At 45.7% G+C, this 15,660-nt stretch overlaps 1 long non-coding RNA gene across 1 annotated transcript; it reads right to left on the bottom strand.

The window, feature by feature from the left end:
* Window positions 1-7,510: 7,510 nt before the first annotated feature.
* On the bottom strand, window positions 7,511-11,948 carry LOC132593241 (uncharacterized). Its single transcript, XR_009558598.1, has 2 exons — window positions 8,343-11,948; window positions 7,511-8,304 (listed from the first exon to the last, which is right to left on the bottom strand). It is a non-coding gene; the product is annotated as an uncharacterized LOC132593241 (long non-coding RNA).
* Between the last annotated feature and the right edge of the window lie 3,712 nt (window positions 11,949-15,660).

Below are 15,660 nucleotides of genomic sequence, written 5' to 3'. Positions count from 1 at the left end.
AGAAACGTTGACCTATGCCTGACAAGTATATGTTATTTCCACAAAGGGGGGGGGGCATTTTTGTGTGTAATTGTTTTCATGTTTAATGTATAGTAAGTTATTGTATGGTGGTATTATTCCTTATACGCCCAATGGAGGACTCATGTTTTCTAATAGATCAGGCTATTGCATAGTCCATTATTGAGATTTAGATCAATTTATGACCACATTTCCTTATCTCACCTGGCACTTTGTAGTGAGCCAGCCTTCTTTTTACCAAGAAGCAGTTTCAGGATCCATGAAAACAACAGATACAAGAAGGTGTATATGCCTTGATTTACCAGGAATGATTCCTTATAGAATTAAATTGACCAATTTGGACATGTGCCCTTTTCAGAATGGTTTTTATGGGGCTGTATAAATTCTAATTGGGTCAATTCTAATTGGGCAAGTGTATCCAAGGTGCAAGTAGCTTTCTCCCTTTAAGAGCAACTGAGCAACTCCCTACAGTGCAAGACCAGAGCCTATAATAAAAAATCCCATAGAAAGGCAAAGGCAAAGGCATCTCTCTCATGACATGTCCAAACCTGTGGCAGCTATGGTGAGTGCCAGGTGACATGGTCAATAGGAAAGCCCTAAGGGTATTCACCAGGGATTGTTGCTGCTGTGCCATGATGGAGGTGTGGGACCAGAAAGCTAACTTTGACACCTGAGAACACACAAAAGGCAAACTCCAAGGAAACTGCATTTTTCAGTCATTGGTGGACCTTCCCGGTAAATGTAAGGCATAGACCATTTCTTATAAAATGCTTCTCCCAAGCCCCCCTTCGAGCCGCCACCACATACCCTGAGGTTGTGCCAATGTACCATCTGGGAAATGGAGAATACGTCACTGTCGATTATGTGAGGCAATGATTGGTTGTTACACAACAATATTGCCTCAGAGAGGGGACTGTTATAAAATAATATTGGGGGGGTTGCAGGACACCATTACTAATGAACAGAGAGGGGTGACCGAACCTGACAGCTGCAGTTACCCAGAATCCCTCGCAACACCACCTTCTTCACCTCTGCTCCACTCCAGAGACCCGCACCCCTCCCGCTTGGACTCAACCCTGCCTTAAGGAAGGCTTAAGGATCAGCATATGCGCACATTTCCACATGACTAGCAACTTGGGAGCCATAATTCGCTGTCAGTGGTATCTCATTCACAATGGAAGACTCCTCTGAACAAAAGACAGTGATCAACTCTTATAAAAATGTTAATTTCTCTTTGTGTTTAGGAATTCACACCTGGGAGGGGTGATAGGAGGACTAGGAGAGGTGTCAAAAGTGCTCAGATTTCTACCTTGAACCCTCCTTTTTTGTGAGGTATTGATTACATAGCTGTGATGTAGGAATGATGTATTGGGGGCGTTTCTTGGTGATGGGAAAACTGATAAAAGTGGAGGTTCTCTTTTGTTCTGGGTTCCTTCCTTGTTCTCTTGCGTGAGGGGAAGGACCCTGTTGCAACAGCAAATAAAGGCTTTGCTTCTCAAACTTCTCTGGTTGGCCTCTGTTATATATTCTCCGACCGATGGAGAACCCAATAAGGCTCTTGTGTACCCCATAAGGGAATAAGAGCAGATTTTGCTTAGAACAGTTTATTCAAGTTGGACCCTCTCGGAATGGTTACAAGTTCCGGTTGTGCAAGACACAGCTGGTGGTTCCTTTGGTCACACCCGCAACATACATTTAAAGCACTCTGGGCCCGAACATGTTCAGTAGCATGGATTGCTGATTGACTGACAGGGTGGGGTGGGGTAATGAAACACCAGGATGCGGATATGAAATGGAGTATCCTGGAAAAGGGCAGAAGCACTCCACACTGCAGTATAGTAATTCGTGGCAAGCATAGTAATAACCAAAGATTAAAATGCCACACATTGCTCATTAATAATACACAGTTGGTCTAGGGCAGAGCTTTCCAAACAGTGTGTCGCAACATATTAGTGTGTCATGTATGTCACACAAGTGCCCGGGTCTGGAAAGGGGTTAGTTTAATCCAGCGGTGTAGCAACCCCTGGCAGCGCCTGGGGCAAAACTTTTTTTTTTTAAAGAGGCCAAAGTTACTTGTTGAGCTTTTTTTTTTGGTGATCGGCCAGTTTTCCCCACCCTAAATTTAGCTGATATATGATAAAGCACCCCTGAATTCCCCAACCCCTTTCATTCAGTTAGTCATAATGTTCAATTCATTTGCCCTGTGTACTTCTGGTGCAACTATGAAAAAGGGAAGTTGGGATATGCAACATATTACTGCATCTTTTCTTCACTGGGGGAAGCACATGACTTCTTTATTTGGCCACAACAACATCACTGACAAAAGGAGGTGCATGAATTATTTGCACATCTGCTTTTTCTGTTGCATCTAGTTCTAACAAATTGTCGGATTCAAGAAACAAGAGCCTTTTCAAAGGCTGTAATATTATATGCAATAAGGCCGCAGTCCTAGCCCCACTTGCCTGGGAGCGAGTTCCATTGAACTGAATGGAACAGACATGAACAGGATTGCAGGGTAAATATTAAAAAGGGCCTTTTTAACTTTTGGGAGGGACGCGGGTGGCGCTGTGGTCTAAACCACTGAGCCTCTTGGGCTTGCCAATCAGAAGGTCGGCGGTTCAAATCCCCACGACAGGGTGAGCTCCCGTTGCTTGGTCCCAGCTCCTGCCAACCTAGCAGTTTGAAAGCACGTCAAAGTGCAAGTAGATAAATAGGTACCACCATAGCGGGAAGGTAAACGACATTTCCATGTGCTGCTCTGGTTTCGGTGTTCCGTTGCGCCAGAAGCAGTTTAGTCATGCTGGCCACATGACCTGGAAAAACTCTCTGCGGACAAACGCCGGCTCCCTCGGCCTGTAAAGCGAGATGAGCGCTGCAACTCCAGAGTAGTCTGCAACTAGACTTACCTGTCAGGGGTCCTTTACCTTTACCTTTTAACTTTTGGACAACTTACAGTGATTGTGCTGCTATGATGATGGTGATTGTTAGGATTATGATGATTTTATTGCACAGCTCTCTACTTGCCCAAGAAGTAGCAATTTTCAAGGGCATTCAAATTCAAGGTCTGCTTTCTTGCACTCCTTGTTGGATCTAGCTTTAATCAATTGCTGGATTCAGGATATATGAGCCATTTTAAAGGCTGCAAAGGCTGTATACGCAATAAGGCTGTGCCCACTTACATGGGAGTTAGCCCCATTAAATTAAATAAGACCAACCTCTGAGTAGACACACTGTAAAAATTTAAATATGAAGCCTTTTAAACTTTTGGGGCAGTACATAGTGCATGTTGGTGCTGACCTTTAAAGCCCTAAATGGCCTCGGTCCAGTATACCTGAAGGAGCGTCTCCACCCCCATCGTTCTGCCCGGACACTGAGGTCCAGCGCCGAGGGCCTTCTGATGGTTCCTTTGCTGCAAAAAGCCAAGTTACAGGGAACCAGGCAGAGGGCCTTCTCAGTAGTGGCACCCACCCTGTGGAATGCCCTCCCACCAGAGGTCAAAGAGAACAACAATTACCAGACCTTTAGAAGGCATCTCAAGGCAGCCCTGTTTAGGGAAGCTTTTAATGTTTGATGGATTTCTGTATTTTAATATTTTGTTGGAAGCCGCCCAGAGTGGCTGGGGGAACCCAGCCAGAAGGGTGAGGTATAAATAATAATAATAATAATAATAATAATAATAATAATAATAATAATAATAATTTGTTGTTGTTGTTGTTATTCCGAGCTCTCCACTTCCCTAGTGTAGCAGGAAGTTCAAGGGTGTTAACTACAAGGTCCATTTTATTGTCAGACGGCGGCACTGGAATATTACAGAGCATAGGAGCCAACTCCTAGGGGCCGTGAGGGCTTTGACCCCCCCAGAACAATATATATATGGGGGCTGGGCCCCCACAAAGTTGATGGGCATTCTCATTCAAATGGTGTGTGTGCACTGCATCATGTGATCAGTTATGCGGGGCAGGGCCTACTTGGGCCCCCACAATATTCTTTTCAAGTTGGCACCCCTGTTACAGGGTTTATTTACTAATGTACAAGTTGAATATGCGTGCCCCTAGTCCGTGCTAGTCTCTCTTTTTCTGACACACACCCCTGCCCTGCAGAAAATAATACAAGGAGGAGGAGTAACAACAAAAGGAATTTCGCACCCCACCCAGAAGTCCAATACCCTGTTAACATAAAGCAGGCATGGGCAAACTCGGCCCTCCAGATGTTTTGGGACTACAACTCCCATCATCCCTGGCCACTGGTCCTGTTAGCTAGGGATCATGGGAGTTGCAGTCCCAAAACATCTGGAGGGCCGAGTTTGCCTATGCCTGAAATAAAGGATCCTTACAGTCATTTCACTCATTAAATAAAAGTATCATTCCAAAGGATCCCGTGCGTTGCTGGCCAGCCAATTGGCCAACAGCTCCTCAACTACCCCAGAACATCTTTCTTAACAGGCAGGGTGAGAATCCAAGTCACTCTGTTTCTGCACCACCAACCCTATCTTGGAACCCTCCTCCCATTCTGACAGATCCGACCACCTCATCCTGGTTGGTGTCACAAGCCCATGACAGATAGAGGTGTGACCTGGGGAAAGTCTCAAGGACTAGATGCAGAGGCCAGGGGGGTGGTATATTTGAGGTTCCCCATCGCTGCTTTAAAGCATCATCACTTCCTCTACAAATCAGTTAGTTTCCCCCCACTATATTCCAATGGTCCAGTGGTTTCAGTCTTAACTCCCAGCGAAGCAGTCAAGAGTCCTCAAAAGCAGATGAAACAAACTTTTCTAGCCACCATTGCCCTTTGAGAAAACATCTTTTGGCTAGGAGCTGAATTAAAAACTCAAGAGAAAAGGTTGTCTTCTTGCTGGATGGTTGTATAATTATTGAACGTGCCTCTTAGCCTAAAGAGAGTTAATCTAAGGAAACTGAATGGAAATCCAGCCATGCACCCCATAGCACCCACACACACACACACCCAATTATTTTGAAAGCAATTTTTGGACTGTCCGTTAGGTGGCAGAATTGCTCCTACGGTGTCATGCTATTTATTTTCCAGCAAGCGAAAATAGCAAGTTTGGCAACAATTTAAGTTTTGCAATATTCTCCTTAGTCACTGTGGTAGTAAAACTGGGAACCTCAAAGTGACATGCCCTCAGAACTGAGGTTAGCTGGTGCCTTCAGTTTAGAGATACTGTGGTTGCAGTAAGCAAATTATGAATGGGAAGAAATGTGGGGTGGAGGGGCAGAGTCACCAACTTTCTTAGGCCCATGGGCATGTTTGGATATCTGACCAACTGCTGTTGGCACCACGCCTTCTGGTCACTTCTCTCTCCCTTCCCAGACCATCCCCACCACCTCCTCCTCCTCCCTGAAACAGAGACAAAGGAAGGAAGTGTGTGAATCCTTCACTTTCCCAAAAGATCTGGGTCAACGTCCGATCCAGTAGAATTAATCTGAGCCTTGAAAGAGGAAGTAAGAAAGCGCTTTTACAGCCTCTGCCTCCTGCCCTATGTACTTTCCAAGGGAGAAAATGGTCTGTACTGGGTCAGTACTATGGTACTATGCTCTCTGAACACTGGCACAATAAATTGCAACCTGCTGATACCACTGGAATGGCAAAAGTAGTTTTTTCTCTTCTGCTTCCATGTCAAAATGTTGGCCTGAACCCAAAGAGCTTCATTACCAGTATGTGTCTGAGTGAGACAAATCCCTTTATCAGAAGACAACCTTTCATTCTTACACTAACAGCAGGACACTTTTAGGGAAACCAACACAACACACCTGAAGATATTACAGATTGTTGCTCTTCAGCCAGTGGACTTGGACCTACCAGTGAGTCATAGCTTTACTGAAGCCTGATTGAAAAAGTAGTATCAGAACATTTGCTTGCTTTTTATATTGTAAGGTGGATGACTGGCTTCCCAAATTGACCAGACGAAATCTCAGGCAGTTGAACAATTTTATTATTGGTTTGTCGGCAAAACAATATGGAGCAGTAGGGAAAAAACCATTCCTCATTCTGCCCGACCCATGGGCATACACAGAGTGCTTTTATACCTTTTTGACAGAGTGAAGTGAAGATCAGCCTTTCTGCAGTACTTCATCAACCAATCAAGAGAGAGCACCCCAAGATGCAAAGTCACCCGCCCAACTCTACTAGGTGGCGTTATGTACCTGGTACCTTCATACACGTGTCTATGTGGAATTTTACAGGCACAATTGTGGTTGTGCTCTACTTATAATTTGCGGTGGGCTACATCCTCTTGCTCTTGTGGTTTATGCTAGAATTTCTTAGAAGTGCTGTGTGTGGTTAGATCTTTGCATTAGATGTGCAAACATGCTGTGCCTGTGTGCAAAGTGCTGTCTAATTTACTTTCTATCAGAGGCAGAGAGATTTAGAAAATGGAGTTCCTCTTGCTTTTATGGCCTGACCAGGATTATTCTGGCCCTGGTCATTGCCACCCTATATTCCCTCCTCTTCAATATGGAGATGAAGAACAGGTGTGTTTCTGCATCTCCATTTGATTGACCCATCGCACTACAGTGTTTCCTGGTGTTTCCTGCTTGGCAGGGGGTTGAACTGGATGGCCCTTGTGGTCTCTTCCAACTCTATGATTCTACAGAGGAGCCAGCAGCTTCCCATGCTCCAATGTTAGGCCAAAGGATGGGCAACAGAGAGCAAAGTAAGTGAGGAAGCTTCTGCTGACTTTTCCCAGGCTTGTTATTCAGCTTGTCTCAGAAGGGCTACCAGAAGCTTTATACAGACCAAGGTTCTGCATAGGGCTAAGACAATAAGAAAGAAAATTAATATTATGAGCAGAATCTCTTTTAACTATGACCAACCTGGGAGCCAAGAACTAATCTAACTCCATACACTGGGCAGACCTGCACCGTCTAGGCTAACCTTGTGGTACAAATCAGCCTGCTTCTTAATGTTTTTAACATCACTCTCAACACGTTTACTCTGGTTGTATACAGATGCTAGTTCAGAGCCCTCAGAAGATTGCTGGGCTGCAAAGAGGTATGTAGGGCAGAAGAAGGCTAACTGGAAGCTTGCTCAAATGTTAGGTTTTGACTTCCAGGGAAATAGTGCAAGGCAGATAGAGAACTTCGGGGTGGGGGCTGCCTTTTCTACTGAACAGTTAAAATACCTGACCAAGGCTGTTAAATGTTTCTTAGTGTCACCAGAACTAAAAAGGTTCCAGGAACCTCCGGCTGTGATCAGGAACTAGCAGTCATTAAAGACATAGTACATTGCTTTTCTTAAATCAAATAGCAAAATATTTTACAAACTGACCTAAATTTTGTTACCTGGCACATTCAGACCTTCATTTTGAAACTTCTTAACTTAAGGTATACAAGCTAGTGTTTCTAAAACTTGTGAATAACGTGCATTACTAAGCAGTTTCTTAAAAATGCTACCACACATACACATGGGGTTGGAAACTTTCCTAAGGGGGAAAGGATAATTCATTGTTAGGATAGACACCATCAGCTAATTCATAGGGCTATACACAAACTCTGAGAGCCTGTAGATTAAGGCATTCAGTCTGCAGAACTGTCAGTGTAAAATAACCATGAAAGTTTTTTTTTTTTCTGCTTCAGCTTGATGCTATAAAGCAGAGTAAAAATGCTTGCTGAATTTAAGCCTGGTTCAGCTTTTGATTAATCTATTTCCATAACTCCTAAGCATTTTCTGTTGAAGTTTTTAGCCTTCGTGTTAGACCTAACTGGGAACACATATTTGCATTATACAAACATCATTTTTGTCGAAGCACAAGTGCCACTTTCTACTACATTGCATTTCCATTTGAGGCACACAAAAAAATCGCAATACAGACTTTTGGCAACAAAGGGTTCTTTCTCTCAGGTGGGCCATGAATCTATAATGGCCACACTAGTCTTCAGAGATACTAGGATACTATAGTTGCTGGAAATCTAAAAGCCAAGGGGCTTTAGCCACTGTTTCCAAAACTTTATGTCAGCAGGAAAATACACAGTTCTCTCTCAGCTCAGTACTGGGCTTCAATGCAAATCAGTGGGTTTCAAAAGTTCCTACACAGTTCTAAAGGCCAGGAATATATATATATATATATAACAATTGGAGGTTTGTCCTAGCTGAGCATTTGGCTACAGAAAGAATGGCTATTGTTCCAGTTTGCCAGAATCAGGAGAGGCTTGCATTAGATATCAGTGGACTACCAGAAGCTTCTCCCATCATTTCCAAAGCCAGAACTGAGGGGTGCACCTGGCCAGCTCTTCCAGTTACATCCCCAACCCAGCTATAGCCCTGTATCACCTAGGGAGTTGCTGGAACCCTCCCCATATCTGTATGACCTAGGGAGTTGCTGGAACCCACCCCATGGTTCAATTTCTGAAACTGTTTTGGGTCTGTTCGCTCAAGTGAGGCAGGTACACTGCCCTTCCTTCCAAATTAAGGATACTGCTTTGGGGGCAGGTAGACTTCTACTGTGGGTCCCACTCAATTGATGCCTCCCATACAAATATACATACATACATACATATATAAGGGTCTAAGATTTACTGCGTCTCCTTGTCTCCTTGATGTTTGGTGCTGCATAAGATGGACATTCCTCAACCCGTGCGTCGAGTGACAGCGTCCGGAGTGTCACAGCAGGGGCTACTTCGGTTTCCCATGCGCTGGGCGTCTTTTGCCGGTCAGACGCTGCAAGGGGAAACTGGTGCACCGTGCGCTGGGTACCCACTCCTGATTAGGTACAGCAGGGTGTGGATCCAGGGGGTCATCTCAGGCACTTTCACCGGATGGAATGGATACCTCACCACCTAGGAATGAAGAGGGTCTCGTCTCCCTTCCTTCAAGGATTCACTCAGGGACTCGCTAGCGTCAGGCTGGAACCATCGTGTCAGGCTCCGCAAGGCTACACGCTCTTCGCTCGAGTGATTTCCTGTAGATAAAAAACAAAGGAGGGGGGGGGAGAGAGAGATTGTCCTTGTAGCTGCCGCTGCTGTTTTAGAACTTCTTGCTGGTTAGTCCACCACCAAACTCTCCGAGGTAGTGCGTCCCACGTATTGGACATTGAGGTGTGTCTGGCACACAGAAGTCATCTCTGGGATGTAGCAGCAGTTAGTTGAGAAGTCATCTCTGGGATATAGCAGCAGTGCCTTACAGCAGTCTTTGCCGAATTTCACAAGGCTTGCAACAGGATTCCACGTCTGGTCCATCTTTCAGGATCTCCCCGTGGTTTCTCTTTCCTTCCACAGAACTTCATGCATGTGCAGGGTTAAGGAGGGGTCCTTTAAATCCGTATTTGCCTCCCATCCAGCTGCCGACGGCTGAGTTCTGCTAGGATACTGAAGCCTGTTTTTCAAATTATGCAAAGTCTTGTGGTTTCTAGAAGAAGAAAAAACTTACAGCTGCTTTGTAGCAACGGGCTGTTTCCGTGAGACATAAAATTTTTAAAGTCAAAGCATTTAGAGCAGTAGTGTTTTTGTAAGCTGAAATGTGGACCTCCAAAGCATAACATCTTTTTCTCCCTACTTTCACAGCAACGGTCTTGGTCACACAATGTCACACAATAGAATGTCCGAAATGGCAACACCAGCCAGGCACAGCCACAGTCTCTAAGTGCAGGTTGCAGGAGAAAGCAAGTTGTGCAAATACAAATCATGCAGAATCGCTTGTGTAACCAAATAAGGGGGGTTACGCCACACATCTCTGCCGGAGGTTTGAGAGACTGCTTGAGATTTTTCGCAGCCTGTCTTCCAATGGTAGTGTTAGATTCAAACAGACAATGTCTTTACACACAAATCTCCATTCAGTATAACTTCCTTCTACCTTATCCTGAATTCTTTAGTTGATAAACATTCATTTCATTAAAATATGCAGTTCTACAATTTTTCCAACATGTTGCTGTCACAAAGACATATGAAATGGGGTTGCAGGTAGGAGGGTAAAACCCTTTTTAAACGTAGTTTGCTTTTTGAAGGACTCAAATGTCTCTTTTTCCCCATTCTTGTAAGTTTCCCCAAAATTAAAATCTGCACAGCTCCAACAGGACTTGGGGAAAAGATGTTAATTGTTCAAATAAAATCTATTGTCTCTTGCGTTGTGAACTACTTAAGTACATGATTTTTTCCTTTTCTTTTCTTTTGAAGCCAGCTGAAGCATATGAAAACATTTTCTGAGCACCATTACTGGCATTTTGTCAGTATCCTGTGCGGCGGTAGCCTCATTTCTAGTGTGGTGAATAGCATTTTAAAGGTTGCAGAGATGATTTTTCTGAACCAATCCTCCGCTGTCTGTTTGTACAGCCCTTTTAGGCATAAAATCAGTCTGATGCTTCTTTTGGCTTTTTGGGGCTGTTTCAAGGATATTTAAAAACAGAATACTGGGTGCCTATGTTTATAACAAAGTCCAGATGCAGGTAACTCTTAAGTCACCTTGACCATGGCTCCTTGCCATGCCTGCCAAACCGACGAACTCTCTTCTGCTGGGACCCCCTTGTCCCATCTTTCTCCGAACACTCTTCCTTCCTCTTTTACATTGACCGAGACATCTCCGTCCTAGCAACTGACCTTCACCAGTGACCTTTGAACCCCTTCTGGTTCCTCACTGGTCCTTGAGCCATTATTTGTTGCTGTTTAACCACTGCCTTTCTCTTCATCTTCTTTCTCAAAATGCCTTTCTTCTCTCTGGGGGGGGGGAATACTGGTTTGCGCCACCCTTTTTCTCTGAACTTGTTGTTGGCAGGACTTGTAAATTAAATTTCTTTTATGACATTCTGAATTTATCTATCATGAATTCTAGGGAAATCACATTTTTCCCTCCTCTTGACCATACTCCTCCCATTTATGGCCCTGTAAAGTATCCCCTCATTCACAGCACACACTGCAAACTTTGCCACACATACCATGCATTGGACACTTTACCACACTCTACCTCCCAGTTTTTCCTTGTTTCCTAAGTATCTATTTGTCAAGGGACCTCCTCCCTACTGACTACTAACATACACATTTTCCTCCTCCCTTTTGCCTCTTACCCAAAGCGCCTGGTTTTCCCAGTTGACCTCTGATTAACTGAGTACTACCAACACGCTGGAGATGTGATCAGGATCTCCCTTCCCCTCATTAAAGGGGGCCAATTCCCTTCAAGGTACCTTTTCCCTTTCTACTTACCCCAGCCGGCTTTTCCTGTTCTTCCCTTCCAACCTCGGTCCTTTTGCCTCTTCGTCCAGGGCACGGAAACTCAAGGGCCACCTCTGATCCTCCGGAAAAAGTCTGCCGGTGTGCACCAGACCAGAGGCGCCGTTAGGAATCTGCGCCCTGTCCAGTGGGGCAAAAGGGGACTGCCTCTGGTTCAGGGAAATGCCCTCATCCGAGTCACGCACGGCACCAGAAATGTAAGGTGGATGACTGGCTTCCCAAATTGACCAGACGAAATCTCAGGCAGTTGAACAATTTTATTATTGGTTTGTCGGCAAAACAATATGGAGCAGTAGGGAAAAAACCATTCCTCATTCTGCCCGACCCATGGGCATACACAGAGTGCTTTTATACCTTTTTGACAGAGTGAAGTGAAGATCAGCCTTTCTGCAGTACTTCATCAACCAATCAAGAGAGAGCACCCCAAGATGCAAAGTCACCCGCCCAACTCTACTAGGTGGCGTTATGTACCTGGTACCTTCATACACGTGTCTATGTGGAATTTTACAGGCACAATTGTGGTTGTGCTCTACTTATAATTTGCGGTGGGCTACATCCTCTTGCTCTTGTGGTTTATGCTAGAATTTCTTAGAAGTGCTGTGTGTGGTTAGATCTTTGCATTAGATGTGCAAACATGCTGTGCCTGTGTGCAAAGTGCTGTCTAATTTACTTTCTATCAGAGGCAGAGAGATTTAGAAAATGGAGTTCCTCTTGCTTTTATGGCCTGACCAGGATTATTCTGGCCCTGGTCATTGCCACCCTATAATATATATATAAAAATCAAATACGAAGAGGCAGAGTTGGAGGAACAGGAGAGAGAGAGGGTAGCTGCATTCTCATGTCACATTAAACCAGGGCTTAGCTGGACTAGAGGAGGAGGAGGAAAGAATTGCCATATTCTCATATCACACACCGTAAAGATGATAATTTCAGCAGTTCAATGGTTTGCTGTGTGCAAACCAGGAGTTGTGGATTTATAACAAACTCTGGCTTGTTTAACACGATAGCTTCATAACATGTGGTTTAATGTTAGCTTGTTTTGAAACTGACCAGACTTTAACATGTATTTAACATCAAGCCTGTTCCCTTCTTCCTGCTTTAACATCCAGCCTCATGGAGAACTCATAAGAACTGAAACGCTTGCTTGCTAGTTTGGCTGGTCCTAACATGCTGCCTGCCTGTGGATTTTTTATACTAACCCACCTTCCCACCCTCCATGGACCAACACAACTGCCTTTACTCTTTTTAATTCCCATGATTCTCTGGGCGAAGGAATGACGGTTAAACCAGTATGTCTCCAGTGTCCCATGGAGCTTAATGGAGCTTTCTGCCAGATAAATGGATATAGGATTGCAGCCTAATACCTATCCAAATATCTACAGCCTTTGCAATATATTCTGACATTTCATTTTTAATTGGGAAATTTACATGAGAAAAGCTTTGCTGCCAACCTTCAGATTCTAGCAGTGACTCAACCACGCTAGTAAAATGAAAGCATTCTCTCGACAGTAGGATTAGGGGCCTGATTTGAACTACCGAGCAAATGTGTTTGGCCCCACATGATCTCACTGGTTTTGGTGGGGCTGATGGCAAAAAGAAAGGGAGGGGATTGAAAGTAGGCATGGCACAAGGCTGTGCAGAGAGATTTAAACCTCTCCACTCAATGCCCTAAGCATCCCTTTCCCCAGTCATCAATGATTTCATAGGCAAGGAGGGGGCAGTAGCACCCACCCTTAGTCGATCTGCAGGGATCACCTAGGGTGGGAAGGGTGCTGTGTGTTCACATGCATCCTGCATGTGTGAGAGAGAAAATGTGGGGTGGCCACACCCAAGGGTAATTGTGGCCCTCAAGCCACCAGAAAAGGTTAGCCATCCCTGCTCTGCAGACTTGTCCACGCAGCTGCTTCCCAGGTTTCTGGCTATGTGCCCGACTGCAGGATGTTTCCCAGGAGAAAGGGAGGAATTTCTCTCTTTTTCTTAGGGATATCCCCACTACGGGGAAAAAACTGTGTGAACGCTTCCGGTCCCAGCAGTTAATACCATCTGGAAATGCAGTTAACTAGCCCTGGAATAGTTGGCCTGGCCAAGGAGAGGCCAAGTCAGATGCACACAATCACCAATGTAAGAGAGCAAAAGAAGAAGAAAAAAGGGGGAGGGAGGGAAATTCTGGATGTTAAAACCCAAAAATTGGAAATTATACAGTGGTGGATATTATCGACGTGGAAATGCCACTGTTGGCTGAAATGTGTATGCTGATTCAAAACGTAAGGTGAAAACTAAGACAGGGCACACCCTTGATTTTTTGAGCATCATCAGATCTGCAGCTCGATCACTCATCATCAGATCTGCACTCGATCACCTGTCACTCAGCGAAGGCAGCTTCCTTTTCCACTGTGCTGGCTGGCAACCAGTGAGACTGGTGGAGTGGAAGGTAGGAAGACCAAGAGTAGGTGGAGGCAGAGCCAATGGCAGGCAGAAGCCAACTAATTCTACTCTTCTTCCCATTATGCTCCCTGCTGAGTTCTGCAAGGAGACTAAGGAGGGGGAAGCTGACTGGCAGTGCCCCCTAGTGGACTGGATGTACATAAGCAGGTGGGAACTGGCTGAGGGCAGACACAGGTTCACAGGGCAGGGTTTTGTTCACCCTAGCAGCCTCCACTGCCTTGCCCTGAAGGACTTCTCTTTCTCTCTCTCCCCTCCACCCCAAAATTCACATCAATGAAGTTGATTCAGGTCCAGCAGCTCTGATGGCTTTGTGTGTGAGCCTTGTCTCTGGAAGTGTCTAGCAGAGGAGCTTGGAAACTGCTCCTCCCATCAGCTCAAATTTTATATTCATTTGCTCCTTTTCACACAGAAGTGTCTCAAAGCGACTCACAAGGCAAGGACAGAAATGGAGGAACAAGAAAACTAAAAGCCATGCATAAGGGCAAGAATGAAACAAGGACCTAACCTAAAGTGCTGATCCAAAAGGACACAAAAGAAAAAGGACACGCCCAACCCACAGAACCAGATCAGGGACCCTTTTCTGTCCAGAGGGCTAGAGCTTTTTTTATTATTATCTCCCTCAACCCTGGCAAGCCAAAGCTGACCTGTCTTATCACCTTATGTCAGATTATGTTTCCCTTTGAAAAGATTCCCCCACCGGGCCGCTTGCAAAGGTATTTCAGCACCCAACGCCTCTCCCTGCATCTGAAAGAGATGCTTGGCAGGGACGGGATTGAAGACATGGTCCAATCCTTTCACCGGCTGATAAGGAGCGTGCCTTCCTGGATCCAAGGAACAACCGGGAGCTTTAAGCTCCCAATTGTTCCTTTGAAATCCCACCCTTGCGGTTCGAGGACCCGCCCTTCCCCCCCGTGAGAAATAAAGACACAGTGAACATGGTATTTGAGTTAATGGGTAGAATAAGGTCACAACTTTATTGGTTAGAGCAAGTGAGAGGTATTGGCTTAGGCATTGGACTCGCTAGCAAGCGTGACTCCACCCCGCTCAGCGGGGGGTCATATCAGGTTAACACCCCAAGGGAGGAGCCTGTTGATGCAAATACAACTGAAAGCTCCCCCTGGTGTCACCGGGGGTCGTGCCATGGCCCTAGCCACCAGCAGGGCGTCGGACGGGATCCATGACCGCCGGATCCCTTAAGGGGATACCCCTATAAGAGGAGGGTTGGATGATGGCCACAACCAGTCCTCGAACACACCAGACGACTCCATATTCCAATGCCTACCGCCAAATACCGAAGAGGTTGTGATGAATTGCTCTGAGGTAGGCGAAAAACCCAAGAGGCCGGTGCCAATTAGCCAATTGGATAAAAAACTCCTACCAGGCCCCTTGGGCAACCAAAGGCGACCAACCGAAGTCCATAGCAAGGTCAAAGTGGGAAGACCTAAAGGGAGGGTGGGCGGGGAGATCCGACGAGGAGCAGTGCGAAAAGGGGCAAACTGGAGGCTGCCACGCTCTTTTGAAACAGGTAACCCTGTCCACAGATGGCCCTATTGGCCAGCCAGGGCCCTGAGCGCGGCAGATATAGGTGGAGCAGGGGGGCGAACACGCCCCCCTGCTCGGTGCGTAGAGCGGGTCCCGCCCACAAATTCCCCCCTCTCTGAAGAGGAGGGATCTTACCGTACCTGCCCCATACCTGAAAGCAGCCTAGCATGCCCAATGCAGAGGGCCGGTGAGCCGTGATTGGTTTGAGGGCTAGTGACCCCTGCATTAATGGATGAGCTCTAAATAAAGGCCATATACTTCCTAAGTGCCCGGATTAATAAAATCAGGCTTGGGGAGAGTATTCCATAAATGGGGAGCCACCACTTAAAAGGTCCTTTCTCGTGTCACCACCTTCTGTACCTCCCACACACAAAAATGCACAATAGGTATGGACTGTGGCTAATCTCATGCAGACCACCTCCGAAACCAGTTTTGGGAGTACACTGGATGCAGAGTAAATGGAGGTGTGTACACAGCCAAAGAC

The sequence above is a fragment of the Zootoca vivipara genome, chromosome 15 (genome assembly GCF_963506605.1).
Source record: "Zootoca vivipara chromosome 15, rZooViv1.1, whole genome shotgun sequence".
NCBI classification, from domain to species: Eukaryota; Metazoa; Chordata; class Lepidosauria; order Squamata; family Lacertidae; genus Zootoca; species Zootoca vivipara.
Note: the sequence above shows the minus strand (reverse complement) of the source record. Positions and strands in the feature narration are given on the sequence as shown.